This window comes from Bubalus kerabau, chromosome 11, assembly GCF_029407905.1.
Source record: "Bubalus kerabau isolate K-KA32 ecotype Philippines breed swamp buffalo chromosome 11, PCC_UOA_SB_1v2, whole genome shotgun sequence".
NCBI classification, from domain to species: Eukaryota; Metazoa; Chordata; class Mammalia; order Artiodactyla; family Bovidae; genus Bubalus; species Bubalus kerabau.
In genome coordinates this window covers 72,038,089-72,059,458 of record NC_073634.1, presented here as the reverse complement: position 1 = coordinate 72,059,458, position 21,370 = coordinate 72,038,089, and the positions used below count along the sequence as shown (strand labels likewise).

Below are 21,370 nucleotides of genomic sequence, written 5' to 3'. Positions count from 1 at the left end.
CGGCTTCCAGCGAGAGTCCAAGACCCTGCACTGTGAAAGACACACAGGAGCTCGGCCGCCTTCTCCCTCACCCCAGGAGACATGGGGGAGCCCACAGGTTCTCCAGAGTTGCACACGGACAACCTCATCAACAACTGGTCCCTCTGAGGACTTCAGTCATGACCTCCACCCAGATCACCTGGACTTAAGACAGTATGTACAGCATTTCCATGGGAAATCGGTGAAAGTATAGCTCTCTCCCTACTGGCCAATGCAGTCCTCTTTCCCCCAGCACTGCAGACACAGAACCTCACCATGTCACTCATCCCTCCCTCACCTGCCCTGACAGTCAAGTTATCACCCCTACGTGTGCCTTCCTCCTCAGGGGCAGCTCTTCATTCCTGTTACATTAAATCCGGCAAGTCTGCACCGTCTACCAGCTCTCCCTGCTCCAGGAGATGATGCCTTTGTCTGTCCACAGGACCCAGCTGATATCCCCACAGTGCTAGTTAATCATGGAACCCCACTTCTCATTGCCCTCAGGGACTTCCTAATGATGTCAGGCAGCCCAGACTTAACCTCTCTCTCCCTGTTCCTCCCAAGCCAGCCTAACCTTGGGCCCAGGATTGTCCCCAGATGTGGAGCTTCGCCTAAAACTCACATGCCCCCTGCCTTTTCCCACCTTTGCTCATAAAGGTGCTTCCTTCACAGCCCAAATTCAGTCAAATCCCACCTTTTCTCTGAACTATTTCCTGATCCAGCTAGCTTGAAATGTCCTTCTCTCATGGTGATATTTCTCTGCAAATCTTGCTTAGCTGTATTACATACTATCTTATGTTATAGTTATTTTTCAGTCCTATCACCTCAGCTGGATTATAAACTTCTGGAAAGCCAAGATAAGAATGTCTCATATTTCTCTTATCCTGAGCAGTGTTTAGCCCAGCATCTCACCAATTCCTTTTGCACAGTAAATTCTAAACAAGGATTCCTTGGAAGTTGTTCAGAAAGGATCCTGAACTAAACTCAAGCTGGTTGCAAAATTTTATAAATTTAACATAACAAAAACAAAAATTTGAAATGCAAACCCATCTACTTCTGGGAAATAATTAGCTTTTTTTTTTTTTACATGAATCAAATCATTTTTGATTGATGGTATGATTTACCAAAATGTATTAGCATCCAAATTCTTAAAAGCAGAAACTTGGCTCAAAATGTGCATCCTGAGGACATCCCTCGTGGCTCAGTGGATAGGACCCTCCTGCCAATACAGGAGACTTGGGTTCAATCCCCAGTCCAAGAAGATCCCACACACCACGGAGCAACTAAGCCCGTGCACCACAACTGTTGAGTCTGCTTTAGAGCCTGGGAACCCCAACTAGTGAGCCCATGTGCTACAGCTACTGAAGCCCAAGTGCCCTAGGGCCCATGAGAAGCCACCGCAATGAGAAGTCCAAGCATTGCAACAAAGAGTAGCCCCTGCTTGCCTCACTAGTGAAAAGTCCACACAGCAACAAAGACCCAGTACAGCCAAAAATAAATAAATAAAATTATTTTTTTTTAATGTGCATCCTTAAGAGTCTTGTCCAACTAACCTCACCTCCACCCAGCTACACCTGTAGAGGAGAATTTTCCAATCAGTTCAGTTCAGCCACTCAGTCATATCCAACTCTTAGCGACGCCATGGACTGCAGCATGCCAGGCTTCCCTGTCCATCACCAACTCCCAGACCTTGCTCAAGCTCATGTCCATTGAATTGGTGATGCCATCCAACCATCTCATATTCTGTTGTACCCTTCTCCTCCTGCCTTCAATCTTTCCCAGCAGCAGGGTCTTTTCAAATGAGTCAGTTCTTCACATCAGGTGACCAAAGTACTGGAGCTTCAGCTTCAGCATCAGTCCTTCCAATGAATATTCAAGACTGATTTCCCTTAGGATGGACTGGTTGGATCTCCTTACAGTCCAAGGGACTCTCGAGTCTTCTCCAACACCACAGTTCAAAAGCATCAATTCTTCGGTGCTCAGCCTCCTTTATGGTCCAACTCTTACACCCATACACGACTACTGGAAAAACCATAGCTTTGACTAGATGGACCTTTGTCAGCAAAGTAATGTCTCTGCTTTTTAATATGCTGTCTAGGTTTGTCATAGCTTTTCTTCCAAGGAGCAAGCGTCTTTTAATTTCATGGCTGCAGTCACCATCTGCAGTGATTTTGGAGCCCAAGAAAATAAAGAATTTCCCAATATCTAACATAATTCTTATGCATTGATCTATCCCCAAAAATGCACTGACCAAAAAAAAAAAGTAAGATGCATGCACAAAACTCTCCATTGTAGCTCTATTAGAATAAAATACTACCAACTAGCTAAATGTCCGTAGTAGGGAATGATTGAATACACCATGGTAAAATTATATGATTGAGTTCTGTACAGAGGCATGATGCACAGCTCCATACACTGATATGAAACATTTCTCCAAAATTCTATGTTAAGTGAAAAAGATAGACAACAAGGTATATAGTTATGCTATCTTTTATCAAAAAAGGTGAGGCCATATACATACACACACACATGCTTAATTTCAAAGCTAATTCATTCAAAATAATTTTAACAAATTATAAAAGTAAAATGGTAACATATGGGGGGAGGGATGGAGCTTGATGGATGGGACTAGGATAGGAACTAGATTTCTTGTATGCACCTTATTTTATGCTATATGCTTGACTTTGGAACCAAGTTAATGTTTTATATAATTATAAAACTAAATGAGAGTTTTGTAAAACTAACCACGACTCAGCACTTTCACTGTGGTGGCCCAGATTTAATCTTTGGAGAACTGATATCCTGCATGCTGTGTACCATGGCCAAAAAAAATTTTTTTAATGTTTTTAAATAAAATTAAATGAAAAATGTAAAAAGCAATTTCTAAAAAAGGAAAACTAAACAAATGACCCTAACATATCAAATTTGTGGAATAACTACACACAGAAGAATGGGTTCAGTTAATTATAATATATATCCTTAACTATATATTTTAAGGCAAAAAGAATTTTTAAAAAACTTGTTTTTATCGTCATTTTGTTAGTAATGATACCAGTTTATTTTCTGAAATTATTGCATTTGTTGTTAAATTTAAGCATATAAGTGATTATGATAATGTTGCTAGAACCAAGATCTTCCGTGTGAAAGATATATAAGTATAGAATTTTCAAAGTTTCAATAAAATCCCCATAATCCTAAATTTGAACTGAAAATAATCAGTATAAATTTATGATGTATTTGGTCTTGAAAATGAAACAGAAACAAGAAGAGAGCTACTTGGTTGTCCTGTCCATTGAAAATGCCATAAATAATGGCCAACCATCGAGTAGCCTAGTTTCCAGATAATGGAAAATCATTTTCCATTCAAACGAACCAGAGATTCTTAGACAAATGGTCCAGGACTGTAGAAGGTTTCTGGACATCTTGAGATACTATTTCAAAAGCAAGGAAGTTTTCAAAGACTTTTGAGGTCAGTGATTAGGGCTTAATCTCCAAAATATACAAACAATTCATATAGCTCAAAAACAAACAACCCAATAGCAAAATGAGCAGAAGACCTAAATAGACATTTCTCCAAAGAGGATATGCAGATGACCTAACAGGCACATAAGAAAGGTCTCATCATCACTAATTATTAGAGAAATTCAAATCAAAACTAAAATGAGGTACCATCTCACACCAGTCAGAATGACCATTATCAAAAAGTCTAGGACTTTCCTGGTGGTCCAGTGGTTAGAAGCCTTCCTGCCAATGCAGGGGACACAGGTTTGACCCTGGTCTAGGAAGATTCCACATACCACGGGGCCGCTAAGCCCACGCACCACAACAACTGAATCTATGTGGTCTCCAGAGCCCCTGAGCTGCATCTACTGAAGCCCGTGCACCCTAGAGCGTGTGTTCTGCAACAACCAAGGCCACTGCAGCAAGAAACCCACACATCACAGCTAGAGAGCAGCCCAGGCGTAGTAACAAAGACCCAGTGCAGTCAAAGATAAACAACAAAATACAATTTTAAGAGTCTATAAGTACCATGCTGGAGAGGTTGTAGAGGAAAGGGAACCCTCCTACATTGTTGATGGTACTATAAATTTGTTACAGCCACTACAGAAAACAGTTTGGAGATTCCTCATAAAAACTAAAAGTAGAGCTACCATATGATCCAGCAATTCCACTCCTGGGCATATATCCTGAGAAAGTCATAATTCAAAAAAGATACATACACCCAATGTTCATGGCAGCATTATTTAAAATAGCCAAGACAAGGAAGCAAGCTAAATGTCCATTGACAGATGAATGGATAAAGAAGATATGGTGCACACATACAATGGATATTACTCAGCCACAAAAAAGAATGAAATAATGCCATTTGAAGCAATATGCATTGACCTAGAGATTATCATTCTAAGCAAAGTAAGTCAGAAAGAGAAAGACAAATACCATATGATATCAAATAATATTATATGTGGCATCTAAAATATGGCACAAATGACCATGTCTATGAAACAGAAACACACTCAGAGATACTATACAGAGAACAGATTTGTGGTTGCCAAAGGGGTGATGGGAGAGGAAAGGATTGGGAGGTTGGAATTAGCAGATGCAAACTACTCTCTATACGATGGATGAACAAGTTCCTACTGTATAATACAGGGAACTGTATTCAATATTCTGTGATAAACCATAATGGAAAAGAATATGAAAAGGAATATATATAGGTGTAACTGAATCACTTTGCTGTACAGTAGAAATTAACACAACATTGTAAATCAACTATATTTCAATAAAATTTTAAAAACAACAACAACAAAACCCAAAAAAAGTCAGGACCGAAAGACTCAGGAGCCAACTTAAACAAGCTCCCACCGCTCAAAGAGGGACAGTTTGAATATCAGTAAGAGAAATAATTGAAATACAGAGAAAGATGTCAAGTGTGGTAAAAGCCCAGAGTTAATGATGCTCAAAATAAATAAAAACACACATTGATACATTTAGAGGATTCTGGATAACTAATTATTTACTCTGAACAGTGGTATCTAGAGGAAAAGAATTTAGCATTTAACCTTCCTTTCCTACATAAATTGTATCTCAAGCTAAGTATTTGATGAAGGCAAGTTTCTCTTAATGGAAGTAATCCAGCTTATAACTGATAAAAACTATAGACTAAAAGTGACTTCAGAGTCACATTAATCAAATGCAGTGGGTAAATCTTGTTGGGTCCTTTTTTGAGTAAATAAACCATAAAAATAACTATGAGATAGTCAGTTACACTAACTGGATATTTAATGATCTTAAGGAATTATTTTTAGGTGTGAAATGGTATGTGATTATGATTTTTAAGAAGTCTTATCTTTTGCAGAACCTGATACAGTGCTGTGCTGTCTGGGGCAGAAAACGACTGCGCAGACCCCGAATGGGTGGCTCTGTGTCTCCTGATGGTAGGTGAGCCTGCATCGTTCTGGTCTCTCTAAAGTGTGCCCTTGGAGTAAGAAAATGGTAAACAAAATTGCTGCCTTGAGAGATTTTAGGATCCATACTTGTTTTAGCTCTCTTGCTGATGACAAGAAGGCACAGACGTCTGGAGAAAGCTGGGCGTGGAGGGCTGGGGTCCTGTCTCGTGCTTCAGGACAGTGGGACTCTGAGTTTGGCCCTTTCTCTCTAGTCTGGGCTCGGGACCGTCTTGGGATGTCTTGCTGCCCCTTAGCCTGTCCTGGGTCATCCAACCGCAGTGCAGGTTTCTCGGCAGGGCCAGGAGACACAAGATGCGCATGTGTTGAAATGCCCAGTGCTCTCTCCATCCACTCAACTCACCAAAGATACCCCTCCTCGTTGGGGGTCTGCAGGGGCACGGACAGCACCCTCTCTGGTCTGGTCTCCACATATAGGCTCTGCCTTCACCTCCCCCTGAGGCCAGGGCCTGCCAACCAGATCACCTGGATCATCTTCAGAGCTTTCACACCTCCACCTGGTCCCACCCCTGAATTCTGACTTAATCGGTCAGGATGCCAGCTGAGCATCAGGTGCCATCAAGGTTCCCAGACAATATTAACAAGCGTCCAGTGTGTCCACCCTTCTCAGGCCCCACACAGAGGGCGTCCCCTCCCCGGGTCCCCACACCCTCATCTGTAAAATGAGCCCTTGGTCTGAGATGCTCTGGATGAAGTTTGAGCTGATTTAATTCAGTAAATATTTATTATCTCCTCACTGCCTGTGGGGCCCTGCACAAAGGAGGAAGAAAAGATGAGGGGGCTTTACTCTTTGTCCCTCCTGCTCACACACAAGCTTTCCTTCTCTGCAAAACAAAAACAAACCACTGTTTATGAGGTGTGAAGCCAATCAGACAGAAATGAAGAGGGTCAACAAGAGAGGGCATCTTGCCCAAAGCACAAACTGTTACCGGTGCCAAAGTCTGGGCGCAGGCGGGGCTGGAGGAGCCCCACACATGGTAGGTGAGCAGGGGCACCACCCTCAGTCCACTGCCCAGGGAAAGAGGCATTGCAGACAGTAGCTAGCACTGCTATGTCAGAAACTGCCATAAGATGACAAAAGCCATAGCCCACAAGGGGTATTTTCCATCTCACGGGCAGGCTGAAGGGAGGGTCTGTCTTTCTTCACCTCTTTATTCTGCAAGACCTCTGTTGGAACCGGGAGATTACCATGAGTGACCCACCCTTGCAGGGGATCGAGTGGCAGATTCAGTTTCCCCGTTGGGCCCTCAGAGCAGCGAGTGGATGAGGAAGGGGACAGGCTGCCTGGAGGGTGTATGCCTAGCGATAGGTGAGTTTGGGCCTGCAGCCAGATGCCAGGCACACGGGGCTTTGAGGAACCAGGTCATTCTGAGGAGAGAGGCCTGCAGCTGCCAGCTCCATCCTGCTGGCCCCTGCTGTGGCGATGCCCCCACTGGTCCTGAGGAGCCATGGGACTGGCTGCCTTGAGGCCACCCATGACTCTATTCATGGCACTACGGGGACCCCAGACTGGATCCTGGCAGGTTTGCCTGTGCTCTGTAAGTTAGTTAGCACTCCTGTAGGAACGTTCAGTTCCTGAGTTGGATGACCATCCTCTGGCTGTGTAAGGGCGTCAGATCTGGGGAGCTGGAGGAACCATGCTCATCAAAATTCTTTCCCTGCGGTCCCTGCTGCCAAGATGCTGTTTCCCAGATAACACGTGGCTTGTTCATTCAGTCCCTTCCCGGCTTTATTCAGACACCTCGAGGCCCGAGGAGTCATCAACTTTTCCACTGTGGGCGTCTGTCATTCAAGCAAGCCACGTGCTCCCCACTCACTTTTTGGGAAACATCCTCACAGTTTTCCTATTGAGATGAGAAGACAAATATCAAATCTGGGAGCGGCCGGGCCAGTGCATCACCTTTTCTGGCTGGAAGAAAAGAAGGTCAGGGGGTAGGAGTATGAGGGGGGCTGCTCACATCCAAATGGGGGTGCTGTCAGGCAGAACAAAGGGCAGCTTCTGCTCACCACTTTTCTCTCGCAGGCTGGGGGCCAGCAGCAGGCTGCTCAGTGATGAGGCCCGTGGCACCCTTTTCCCAATCAGCGGTGGGGGCAGAGGTTCCCGGATACCACGTGCTCTGAGGCCAGGGCATGTAGGCCTACTGTGTGCCCCTCACCATCTGGTGCAGGGCACATGCCCACTTTGGGCATGGGAAGAGGCCAGACCCTGTCACAGATTTCTGCAGAAAACTGCCAAAAACCCATCCCCCTGTTCCACACACACTTTGCTTTGAATCTCATAGCATTCCCTGCTGGAAGCCAGGCCCCAGTCACTGCGTCCACTTGTGAGATGTGGAACCTAAGACTTGCTCTAAGTATTCTGCTTCTAATCACACACTAAGGATGGGATCCTAAGATAGCTTTTTCTAGGAAAGCGTTACGTCTGCGCTGTTGCATTTCTTCCCAAGACCAGTCGTCGCTGTATGTGAGCAAGTGTTTGGGGTTATGTGGCGTGATGCTTGGGCTATGGATGTTGTGAGTCTGGGTTTAGCCCAGCCATGTAGGCACTGAGTCATCGTGGGCATGGCCCTTAATCCTTTTGGGGTTTCTATTGCCATAATATAAGTACAGGAAAGTGCTTTGCAAACTTCTTATCTGTGTGTGGATAGTGAGAGGGCTAATATTCTATGGCTGTGTGAGTGTGTATGTGTGTGTGTAAGTTGCTCAGTCATGTTCGACTGTTTTCAACCCCGTGAACTGTAGCCCACCAGATTCATTTGTCCATGGAATTCTCCAGATAAGAATACTGGCTAATTGCTAAGTCACTTCAGTCGTGTCCGACTCTGTGTGACCCCATAGATGGCAGCCCACCAGGGTCCCCCATCCCTGGGATCCTCCAGGCAAGAACACTGGAGTGGATTGCCATTTCCTTTTCCAATGCATGAAAGTGAAAAGTAAAAGTGAAGTTGCTCATTCATGTCCAACTTAGCAACCCCATGGACTGCAGCCTACCAGGCTCCTCCATCCATGGGATTTTCCAGGCAGGAGTACTGGAGTGGGGTGCCATTGCCTTCTCTGTTGCTATTCCCTTCTCCAAGGGATCTTCCTGACCCAGGGATCGAACCCAGGTCTCCTGCATTGCAGGCGGCTTCTTTACCATATGAGCCACCATGGCTGGTGGATGATAAGTGGCCACAGTACAGTCACTACCTTTACGGAGCACTTGCTTCTCACCAGGCGCTGTGCTGCACATCTTATGTGGATTATCCTTTTGAATCTTCCCTGGCATTTCAGGGGACCATGCTTGGGTTTTCTGTTGCTGGGTAACAAACCTCCTAAGCCCTAGAGACTTACACTAACAACCATGTACTCTCTCTCGTGATTCTGTGCATTGCCCAGGCATTTCTTCTGCTTCACATGGTGCGGACCAGGGCTCTGGACCCACTGGACGGTCCACAATGGCCTCAGTCACATGGCTGGCAGGTGGCGCTGCTGCTGGCTGGTGGGAACTCAGTGGGGCTCTTGGCCAGGCCTTGTTCTCCTCCACAGGCCTGCCTGGGTTTCCTCAGTGTGGTGGTTGGGTTCTAAGAAGAGATGTCCTCAAAGGACCAGCTCCAGTGTGCAAGTGCTTACCAGACCCCCACTTGCTTCACCTGTGCACATGTCCCTTTGGCCACAGCCTGTCACAGAGCCACACCCAGAGTCAGGATGGAAGGGGACTTCACCAGGGTAGTAGCACGCTGCACTGAGGGCCTCTGAGTAGGAGTCTACTGCAGAGCGGTACCTCCTACTCTCCTGCTTCACAGACAAGGAAACTGAGGTTTAGAGAGTTAAGTGACTTAGCTGAGGTCCTAGAGTCAGAGCTGAGATTGGAAAACTCAGCAGGTTTGGCTCTGGGGCCCCTACATTCATCCCTCCTGTGTGGACTGTAAAAAGTGATGCTATCTGCACGCTTTTGCTACGTTGCTGCACCTCCTTTCCTCATGCGGGGTCCCTCCTTCCTCCAGAAGGAAGATTCCTCTCCCACCTCACAGTGAACTTAGATGCCTCCTCTATCTTCCTCCTTGGCTTCCCTCTTGCTCTTAGAACAGGGAGGCCATCCTTCTTGGGGCTGACTCAAGATGTTCTCAAAGATCCTGGAGGCAGCAGGGGCTCAGGTTCAGCCAAGAGGCTGTTGTGGAGTGAGCAGGGCACGCAAGATGCTGGACTGCATCCCATCCTGGGTCATAGCCTATTGGGGTCCAAAGGAATGCTGAGGCCACTGGCTCCATCTGGGGGTCCTCCATGGTGGCTGTGAGTCCCGGAGTTTTCTTCCTGACTTTGGAGCCCAGGCCCTGCCCTGCCTCTCCCTAACCTTGGCCCAGTCACTTCCCCTCTACAGGGCTCTCATGATCACTGCATCAGGATTTATGTTTGGCTGAACAAGTCCCTTTAAGAACTTCTTCTATTAATAGATGCTGGGAGGAGTGAGTGGGAATTTGGTCAAATCTAGTGAGAGGAAAGTGAAAAACTGACTTTCTCCAAAGAGGTCCTTACGCTCAGAAGAAGGGGATTGGAAAAGATAAAGAGGCTTCTGCACAGCAAAAGAAACAATCAGCAAAATAAAAGGACAACCTGCAGAATGGGAGGAAATAGATGAAAATCATCTGCCTGGTGAGTTAATACATAAAATACATAAGGAACTCACATAATAGCTAAAAAATGGGCAAAAGATTTAAATGGACATATTTCTAGAGAAGACATACAAATAGCCAACAGGTACATGAAAAGATGCTCAACATCATTGATCACTAGAAGAAAGGCAAATTAAAACCATGAGATATCACCTCATATCTGTTAGAATGGTCACCATGGAGAAAATAAGTGTGGGCGAAGATGGAGAAGGGGAACCCATGTATATTGTTGGTGGGAATGTAAATTGGTTACAGCCATTATAGAAAACAGTATGGAAGTTCTTCAAAAAAATAAAAAATATGACTACCATCAGATCAGATCAGATCAGGTCGCTTAGTCATGTCTGACTCTTTGCGACCCCATGAATCACAGCACACCAGGCCTCCCTGTCTATCACCAACTCCCGGAGTTCACCGAGACTCACGTCCATCGAGTCAGTGATGCCATCCAGCCATCTCATCCTCTGTCATCCCCTTCTCCTCCTGCCCCCAATCCCTCCCAGCATCAGAGTCTTTTCCAATGAGTCGACTCTTCGCATGAGGTGGCCAAAGTACTGGAGTTTCAGCTTTAGCATCATTCCTTCCAAAGAAATCCCAGGGCTGATCTCCTTCAGAATGGACTGGTTGGATCTCCTTGCAGTCCAAGGGACTCTCAAGAGTCTTCTCCAACACCACAGTTCAAAAGCATCAATTCTTCGGTGCTCAGCTTTCTTCACAGTCCAACTCTCACATCCATACATGACCACTGGAAAAACCATAGCCTTGACTAGACGAACCTTTGTTGGCAAAGTAATGTCTCTGATTTTTAATATGCTATCTAGGTTGGTCATAACTTTCCTTCCAAGGAGTAAGCGTCTTTTAATTTCATGGCTGCAGTCACCATCTGCAGTGACTTTGGAGCCCCCAAAAATAAAGTCTGACACTGTTTCCCCATCTATTTCCCATGAAGTGGTGGGACCGGATGCCATGACCTTCGTTTTCTGAATGTTGAGCTTTAAGCCAACTTTTTCACTCTCCTCTTTCACTTTCATCAAGAGGCTCTTTAGTTCCTCTTCACTTTCTGCCATAAGGGTGGTGTCATCTGCATATCTGAGGTTATTGATATTTCTCCCGGCAATCTTGATTCCAGCTTGTGTTTCTTCCAGTCCAGTGTTTCTCATGATGTACTCTGCATAGAAGTTAAATAAGCAGGGTGACAATATACAGCCTTGATGTACTCCTTTTCCTATTTGGAACCAGTCTGTTGTTCCATGTCCAGTTCTAACTGTTGCTTCCTGACCTGCATACAAATTTCTCAAGAGGCAGATCAGGTGGTCTGGTATTCCCATCTCTTTCAGAATTTTCCACAGTTTATTGTGACCCACACAGTCAAAGGCTTTGGCATAGTTATTAAAGCAGAAATAGATGTTTTTCTGGAACTCTCTTGCTTCTTCCATGATCCAGCAGATGTTGGCAATTTGATCTCTGGTTCCTCTGCCTTTTCTAAAACCAGCTTGAACATCAGGAAGTTCACGGTTCACATATTGCTGAAGCCTGGCTTGGAGAATTTTGAGCATTACTTTACTAGCATGTGAGATGAGTACAATTGTGCGGTAGTTTGAGCATTCTTTGGCATTGCCTTTCTTTGGGATTGGAATGAAAACTGACCTTTTCCAGTCCTGTGGCCACTGCTGAGTTTTCCAAATTTGCTGGCATATTGAGTGCAGCACTTTCACAGCATCATCTTTCAGGATTTGGAATAGCTCAACTGAAATTCCATCACCTCCACTAGCTTTGTTCGTAGTGATGCTTTCTAAGGCCCACTTGACTTCACATTCCAGGATGTCTGGCTCTAGGTCAGTGATCACACCATTGTGATTATCTGGGTCGTGAAGATCTTTTTTGTACAGTTCTTCTGTGTATTCTTGCCATCTCTTCTTAATATCTTCTGCTTCTGTTAGGTCCATACCATTTCTGTCCTTTATCGAGCCATCTTTGCATGAAATGTTCCCTTGGTATCTCTGATTTTCTTGAAGAGATCCCTAGTCTTTCTCATTCTGTTGTTTTCCTCTATTTCTTTGCATTGATCACTGAAGAAGGCTTTCTTATCTCTTCTTGCTATTCTTTGGAACTCTGCATTCAGATGTTTATATCTTTCCTTTTCTCCTTTGCTTTTCACTTCTCTTCTTTTCACAGCTATTTGTAAGGCCTCCCTAGACAGCCATTTTGCTTTTTTGCATTTCTTTTCTATGGGAATGGTCTTGATCCCTGTCTCCTATACAATGTCATGAACCTCATTCCATAGTTCATCAGGCACTCTATCTATCAGATCTAGGCCCTTAAATCTATTTCTCACTTCTACTGTATAATCATAAGGGATTTGATTTAGGTCCTACCTGAATGGTCTAGTGGTTTTCCCTACTTTCTTCAATTTAAGTCTGAATTTGGCAATAAGGACTACCATATGATCCAGCAATTTCATTCCTGTGTATTTATCTGAAGGAAATGAAAACACTATCTTAAATATCTGCATTCCATATGCATTGAAAAATTATTCACAACAGCCAAGCCATGGAAACAACCTAAGTGTTCATCAATGACCTGAATGAATAAAGAAAATGTGATGTACACATACAACAGAATATTATTCAACCAGAAAAAAGAAGGAAGTCTTGCCATGTGCAACAATATGGATTGACTTTGAGGGCATTCCCTGGTGGCTCAGACAGTAAATAATCTGCCGTCAGTGCAGGAGACCAGGGTTTGATCGGGTTTGACCTGGGTCGGGAAGATCCCCTGGAGAAGAGAATGGCTACCTACTTCACTATTCTTGCCTGGAGAATTCCATGAACAGAGGATCCTGGTGGGCTACAGTCCATGGTGTCATAAAGAGTCAGACACAGCTGAGTGACTAACACTAACACTTTGAGGGCATTATGCTAAGTAAAATAAGTTGAACAGAGAAAGACAAATACTGTATGTTCTCACATGCAGAACCTAAAAGAGCTGAACTCATGGGAAGTAGAATGATGGTTGCCAGGGGCTGGGTGGAAATAGGGAGATGTTGGTTCAAAGGGCACAAACTTCCAGCTGTATGCAAATAAGATCTGGGGTCTACTGCACAGCATGCTGACTGTAATTAACAACTGTGTTCTATATTAGAAAGCTTTTAAGAGAGTAGATTTTAAATGCTATCACCACACACATAAAATCATAATTATGTGAATGGATAAAGGTATTAAGTAAACTTACTGTGGTAGTAATTTTGTAGTGTGATATACACCTAAAACTTACATATGTTGCAGGTCAATAATATCTCAGTAAAGCTGGAAAAAAAAGATCAAGGGGCAGACACAATCTGATCAGTAGCTCAGGTCTGCTTGCCCACTTACTAAGTCATTCAGCACTTATTGAGTCTACACTGGCTGAAGTGTGCATGGGGAGTATTTGCTTGGTTTCTACAGCAAATAAACTGAGGTGCAGAGTGGTAGGAGGTGGGAGGAAGCTGGGCCTTGCGGGCCACAGTGTAAGATGTACATTGCATATTGCTTGTCTACTGGAGAACTGTCACATTGTCTGAGTTACATGGTGAATAAAGAGATCACACTAGGACTGTGTGAAGGATGGACTTTGGGGTTAAGAGTGGAACCAGAGTGATGAGCTTGTGAGGTCAGGGCAGGCCACCAGATGAAGGCATCTGTTTGCCCTACCAAAGGGAGCACCAGCATCTCACATTCCCCTGTCTTCTGCAAAACCTGCTCTGGAATCTCTCCTAGATTTTCCTAAGGCCTAGTGACTTTGCCCACCCTCCTAGCCACTCAGTCAATGTCGGGCTGCTGCTGCTGCTGCTAAGTCACTTCAGTCGTATCCAACTCTGTATGACCCCAGAGACCGCAGCCCACCAGGCTCCCCCGTCCCTGGGATTCTCCAGGCAAGAACACTGGAGTGGGTTGCCATTTCCTTCTCCAATGCATGAAAGTGAAAAGTGAAAGTGAAGTCGCTCAGTCGTGTCCAACTCTTCCCGACCCCATGGACTGCAGCCCACCAGACCAGGCTCCTCCGTCCATGGGATTTTCCAGGCAAGAGTACTGGAGTGGGGTGCCATCGCCTTCTCCAAATCAACGTCCTGCTATGTGTCAAATAACTGCTTAGTGCAGATCCAGGCAAAGACATGTGCTCTCAGGCCCCAGATCCTGTCCTAGCTCCCACAACTGGTTTCGGCCCACCCACTGTTGGCAGATTATCTTGGAGACACACACTATGGCTAGTATCTCTGAAATTCTGGGCAGCCTTAGAGAATTAAAGGGGGGGAAATGTCCACATTTGCAAAACTTCCCATGATAGAGCAAAGCCTTCATGGGGCACCACAGGTCCAGTTTTGATGCTGGCTTCTTTCCCCCTCTCCTTTCTCAAACTAAAGATAGAAGGCTAAGAACCCTCTGCTTCCCTTGGAGCCCTAATACTGGTGTTCACGAATTAGATAACACCATATGATGAGTGAAGCCTGGCTTGGCATCCCTGCCCTCATTTGTACCCTTGACATTCACCATGACTTGACCTCTGGTGCCAACAGCTCTTTTTCCTGCCTGCCTTGTCAGTAAAGCTCCAGCTTGAGTTGCCTGTCTTCAGCAGAGACTGAAAGTCATTCCATTCTCAGGGTGGAACTTTGGACTTTCCCAAAGGGGAAGTTTGTGCTGTGAAATGAGCACAGGCTCTGAGAACAATCCAGTTTGAGTTCAACCTCAAAGTCATCATGGAGCCACTGCTTGAACCTGGGCAGAGCTCAGGGCTGCTCAACCTTTCTGAGCTTCTATTTCTTCAACCGGAAATTAGGGATGATAACGCCTGGCTCAGGGTCACCATAAGGATGATAAAATGCTGAGTGTCAAACACATGATACGTTGTAGGTGATGAAAACACATCACTTCCTGCCCCCCACGCTGGTAGCTAATATGGGCTGGCTCTGCATCTACCACCATGCATTTCAGATTTATCCCCATAATTATAATTTGGAATGCATGCATTACAGAAGTTAGTGTGAGTTGCACATATGCAATGGTCTCATTTTCACTGTGAGGTGGAATAGTTGACCCTTCTAGAGTGGCCTGCAGTTTTCTGAACTGAATGTCACCTCCATTCAGTGGTCCCTGTGGAAGGAAAGCACAGAAAGACCCTCTGATCATCTGGTCCAGCTGTTTCATGCACAGATGGGAAGACAGAGCCCAACAGCAGATGAAGGGTTTACTTAAGTTTATAGAGTAAATAGTGGCAGAATTGAGCTAGGACTCAGGATTTCTGATACTTGGATACCCTGGTCTCCAGGGAAGCCTTTATCTGGGCTTGGAAGAGCTGAATTGATGGATTGATATGAAATGGGACTGAACTCACAGTACTGGTTTCTTGATTCTTAATGCCAGTTGGCGCAGATGATGTCTAACAGACATTTTCTAGATTTATTCTGGCCTCAAGCGTCCCACAAGAGGTCCACAGTCTTCCAGCTTGGCCCTGAACTTCTAAGGCATGACTTATTTCCTGCCCCCTTTATGTCTTGCCAAAGAGTTTCAATTCATTCATCCAACAAACATGAATGGGCTTCTTCTAATACAAAGAACACAGCTAGCACGCATTGAGAATTTAGAATATGACAACTATGCATGTATTTCTCATTGAATATTTCCAGTAATCTGAGTTTGGTAAGTATTACTATCTCTATTTTACTGATGAGGAACCAAGGCTCAGAGAAAAGTAATTTGCTACAGGCCAAAAGCTGCATGGTGCTGTCAGTCCAGTTTAGATGGGAGCTACACTTCCCAGATTCCCTTCCCCATCTGGCGATGGGTTATAGGAGATTTGGAAGGTGAAAGTGGAGCAGTGGCCATTATTCTCTGAAGGTTACCTTGGTTGCATATGGTGTTGGACGGATGCAAAGGCATCTAGCAGGTCACAGCTTGTCCTCCTTCTCCTCTGTTTCATATCTAGCTTGTCACTCTGACTGCTGATCCTCCAGAATAATAGAGGGCCCCCACTCCCAACCGGAAGGTTGACAGTGAGCCCGCAGAGGCAGTAGGTAGACAGGGGGCAGTATTCACTGGACCTTGCTACGCATCCCCTGGACCTTGCTATGCATCCATCTACTCTAGGGGCTGGGCATGTTGGTATCATCATTTCCCAGAAAGCTCTGACTTGTCCACTTCAGACAGACAGAGTAGACACTCTGAACCTCTGACTCCCCTTCTAGACCTCCATCCTCCCAGCTCTTGCCATATTTTCTTAAGGTCCAATTCCTGGAATAAGTCTCTTAGGCTTATAATACTCTTAGTAGTTCTTCTGCCCTAACTGAACCGTGGCTGATACGGCCACACAACTGGTGTGGAGTAGAGATCAACTCCAGGCCCTTTGAAAACAGATCTGAGTTCTTAACCACTGAGCTAGACCACTGCACTAGGTGCTGGGCACATAAATATGACCAAGACACTGGCGCCTGTCCTCCAGAAGTTTACAGTCTGGCAGAGCACACAAACAAATTGTTTCAGTTTTCCATCGCTTATAACAAATCACCCAACACTTAGTGACGACAAATAACTCTTATTATCTCATGACTGTGTTGGTTGCCTGGGTTCAGCATAGTGGTTCTTCTGTTCCACATGATGTCAGCCAGGGATGCAGTCCTCTGGAGGCCCAGACATCCAAGGTGGCTTGCTCACATGGCAGCAGCAGAGAGTGGAGCAGAGGCTGCAACTGGAGGGACTGCTTGTGGCCTAGCTCTGCAGCTGGGCTTCCCAATGCATCTTGGCTGGATTCCAAAGAGCACCCCAGGAAAAGTATCCCAAGAGGAAAGAGGCAGAAGGTGCCAGTCCTGGCACAGGTCATTTCCTCAAAGCAGCCACAGGCCCAGCCAAAATTCAAGTAGAGAAGACATAGGTTCCGATTCTGGATGGGGCAGAAGAAAGCACATACACGAAGAGGCAGAATTGTTTGGGGGTCATCTTTTGAGCTCAGCACCCCCAAGTCCATTGATGTGGTAAGGACTCTGAGAGAAGGTAGGCACTAGCTGGGTGGGATCACAGACAGACAGACGTGGCTTGTGCCCACAGTGGTTCTAGAGGTGAAAGGAGACATGGTGACAGGTTCTAGCTGTGTCCTAATTGAGGAAGTGATCAGGGAGACGTGGCTTGGGGGAGGTGAAGTAGAGGAGGGTGGAGACAGGATTCAGGCAACGGGAAGAGCAAGTCTTCAGAGACTTGAATATTATTTCAAAGGGCTGCTGCGAGGCTCAGAGACAGTAGAGGAGTTGAAGTGCCTTAGTAACCAGAGCCACAGGAGAGAGGCAAAGGGGCAAGTAATGATCATTATATTGTGATATGCAATTATCTTTGCAAGAAACTTAGGCTTCATAAAAACCTAAATTTGGTGTGTGGGGAGAGGGAGGCTTAAGAGTCTTGGCACTTGGGAGCAACAGCTCCAGGGTCTTCAAGTCACATAGCCCCTGGGATCTCCATACTAGATGAGAAAGCCCCTCTGCTGAAGCCCAGACCTCTGGGCACCCAATTCAAAAGCCCCTGGAACATCAGGGAAATGGATTTCCCTAGGCTGGGGCAGGCAGAGAAGGCGATGGCACCCCACTCCAATACTCTTGCCTGGAAAATCCCATGGATGGAGGAGCCTGATGGGCTGCAGCCCATGAGGTCGCAAAGAGTCGGACATGACTGAGTGACTTCACTTTCACTTTTCACTTTCATGCATTGGAGAAGGAAATGGCAACCCACTCCAGTGTTCTTGCCTGGAGAATCCCAGGGATGGGGGAGCCTGGTGGGCTGCCATCTATGGGGTCGCACAGAGTCGGACACGACTGAAGCAACTTAGCAGGCTGGGGCAGGACAGAGGCTGGAAGGAAGTCAGGCACACTTAGTGTTGACTGGGCTCACATGGATTCCCAAAATTCATAGCCTTGGACACATCGTGCTGCCCCAAGGTCAGACTAGCGTGAACATGGAGCTCTGGGTTCCTCCATAACCCTCCAGGCAGGAATAAGGCCCAGAGCCAGAAGACAGCAGCCAATGTCTCCTCGGAGCTGGAGGATTTCTAGGAACCTAGAAAGAGTCAGTCAGTTTTTGAAGACAGGAAGGCATTGATTTCACCATGCCATAGAAACAAGACCTAATTTAGCCACTTGGAGCTCAGCAGGCCCTGGAGGCCGCCAAGTCAGTCATGGAGAAGTGGTCAACTATGTGCTAAGGAGGCAAGACAGGAAGACCTGTGCGGGCAGAATTTAAGACTTGAGCAAGCCAGTCAGTCCCACTGAGTTCTGATGTTCTCACCTGCAAAGCGGGGTGAATCTCATTTTTTCCCACTTCCCAGGGTAGATCAGTTAAAATGGTCAATGTGGGCACAGCTTGGAAGCCCTCTCCAAATGGAACAGATGATCACAAGTCCTTCATGGACAGAATGGATGTAGAGACCAATTCCTGAGTGTATCTCCACATACCTTTTATTTGAGGTCCTCAAGTTGTTTTACAATCATCCTTTGGTAACATTCCATAAAAAGGTCCTTCCCAGGTTTTTAGTTGTAATTTTTATTCTAGGTCCCATGGAATTATAGTGCAGCTCCAGATCTGGAAAAGGGCACCTGCAAAGAATGTGAATGGCAGGAAGGGGGCAAGGGCTGGCTGATGATGTCCACAGTTCCTTTGGCTCATGCACTGATCACGGCGGCATGCTAATTCTCCCCAAATCTCCATCACACACAACTCTACTGGGGAACAGGCTCCAGTGTCACTCACTTCTCTGAGGGTACCGGGGGGGGGGTGTTCTGAAAAGCATATGGTCTCCCTCTGATGTGAATGTTCCACGGGGTTAATCATTCCACTGAGGGGTTGTGCAAAAGTCTGCAGTTGCTCACTGAAGCAGCTAATAAGATCTAGATCATTCTTAGCTAAACATAGAAATCTGTGTAGAACATAGGCCTCCTCTGGCCTGACAGCTCTTGTGCTACATGAGTGAGCTCAGGACACATGTGGCTTCTCTTTGAGTAGAGCTTTTATTAGCAGAGCTGGGAGGCTTATTAAGTAGAAGAACATGGATGCTGTTTGAATAATGAAGATGTTCCTCATTAGCTGTGTGGCCCTGGGTCAAAGTCCTGCCTGTTCTGCCAAGCTGCCCAAGTACTCTGGTACAGGTGAGGGGTGGGGAAGTGGAGGAGAGCTAAATCTGCATAAACCTCCTAGGCCTTATGGGAACTCTTGGGAAGGAGTCTTTGAAGCAAAAATTAAGCCCTCCAATATCAGGATGAAGGGTCCCTCCCTACCTCCAACAAAAGTCAGCCCTTTAACTTGTGGAGAAGGAGGACTCTGGAGGAGACAGGAATTCATCACAAGGAGATGAGAGAGGAAGGGAAGACTTGTGCTTCACTTTGTTCAAGGTAGTAATTCCAAATATGAAGGAGGAATTGCAGAAGTTCTTGTTGTGTAGCAAGAGCATTGACCTTGAGTACAGGGATATTGTGTGTGGTTGTGCATAGTCACTCAGTCATGTCTGATTTGTTGAGATCCCATGGACTATACCCCACCAGACCCCTCTGTCCATGGAATTTTCCAGCCAAGAATACTGGAGTGGGTTGCCATTTCCTTCTCCAGGGGATCTTCCCAACCCAGGGATCGAACCCGTGACTCCTGCATCTCCTGCATTGGCAAGCAGATTCTTTACCATTGCACCAACTGGGAAGCCCCAGAGGGATATTGTACTAAAACAATCCAGGCAGATGCTTGGCTCCATACAGAAACGGTGTGATTTTTGGCAAGGCTGTGGAGGCTCTGAGGAGACCAGATGGTTATTTACTTAGAGGGAAAGGGAGCAGAGGAACTGGCAATGTCAAGGCCAGAGTCAGGGAGGAGGAGCCTGGCAGCTAACCATCTCCTGAAAGAGGAAGCTGCAGGGCCTTGCCTTGACCTTGGGGTCAGTACCCTATCCCAAGGGGCTGGCAGTGCTGGATTTCCCAAAGCAGGTGCTGCAGATGCAATCTGAGTCCTTCATTAGTCCATGTCTGGTAGTGATTCCATGTCAGCACTGAAACAGCCTCTTGACCCAAAAGGAGGAGACCCCATTTGCATCAGCCAACTCCTCTGTTCGCCACCAGCCCCTGTCTGTGACTGTTGAGGGAATCCCTAAAGCAAAAGCCCTCCACCAAAGCAAGACTTCCACCAACTCCCAAAGACTGAAAAGCCATCAGTGAGTGTGCTCGATGAGGCGACCTTCTCCCACCTTTCTCATGTGCCCCAATTCTGCTATTTTCCCCACTGCCACCCCCCACACCCCCGCCATTTGCACCTTGCTTGCGGATGCCCTTCCCCATATCTGCACAAACGTAGGTGCTGCCCTCCTGGGGGTTCCCCCTCCCCCTTTTCTTAGGGTCTGCAGCACTTGAAGACGTGTATGTTTTACTTCCCCTCATGGATTGTGAAGCCTTCTGAAAAGGACTTCTGGCTTGTGCCTTGTCTCCTGCAGAGCTTAGTAATACGCTCTGCAAACAGGAGGAGTTTAAAAGGAGCTTGTTGAACGAGAGATCTGAACACAGACCAAGGAGCCCCTGCCAGTGGGGTTTGTCTCATAGCAGCTTGTGAGTCTCTCTCTCTGCCCAAGGGAATGATCACCAAGCATAAACAGCGCCCTCCAGTGGCAACAACTCTCATCTAAATGTGAACCCAACGCAGGGGTACCAGGAGCGCTGCAGGGGAGCTGACCTGTCGGGGGAACTGGGAACGTGCTGGGCCAAGGGGCTGCGCACGTGGGAGAGACCACGTGGCCAGGCCTGTGAGCAGGGAGGCAGACGAAGCCGCCTCTCGTCCAGGGCGCTCTGCTTCCCCACAGCGCTGCTTCAAACTTTTGGGGCCTCTGGGACCCACATTTGGAGGCCACTTGACCTCCCCCCGCCCCACTCACCCCTCCCGGCCAAGCAGCCAGCAGTTTACTGCGCTCCCGGTCCTCCCGGGGCTGCTCCGGCCCAGGTTCCCCGCTCGCTCCTCGGGGTCAGAATGGGAAACAGGCCGTGGGCTCCATCGTGAACTGTGCTCTCCCACTAGCTCCCTCGGGGCCGCTCCGCAAGCCGTTTCCACAGCAAACAGTCGTAAATGGGCGGAAGGGGACAGGATTTCAGGTGCCGGAGGAGGGGCGGGCTGCGGCTGCGTGCGCTCTGGCAGGGCCCATTTTCCTCCAGATGTTTTTAGCCATAAACTGAGGGAAATGCGAAACAAGAAGCGGGCC

General features: G+C 46.6%; 1 long non-coding RNA gene across 2 annotated transcripts; it reads right to left on the bottom strand.

Moving 5' to 3' along the window:
* Positions 1-15,079: 15,079 nt before the first annotated feature.
* Positions 15,080-21,227, bottom strand: LOC129622491 (uncharacterized). 2 transcript variants are annotated; one of them, XR_008700015.1, is made up of 3 exons: positions 21,050-21,227; positions 18,600-18,740; positions 15,080-15,261 (listed from the first exon to the last, which is right to left on the bottom strand). It is a non-coding gene; the product is annotated as an uncharacterized LOC129622491 (long non-coding RNA). The 2 variants fall into 2 exon arrangements; XR_008700014.1 differs by lacking the exon at positions 15,080-15,261 and adding an exon at positions 16,557-17,044.
* Positions 21,228-21,370: the final 143 nt, after the last annotated feature.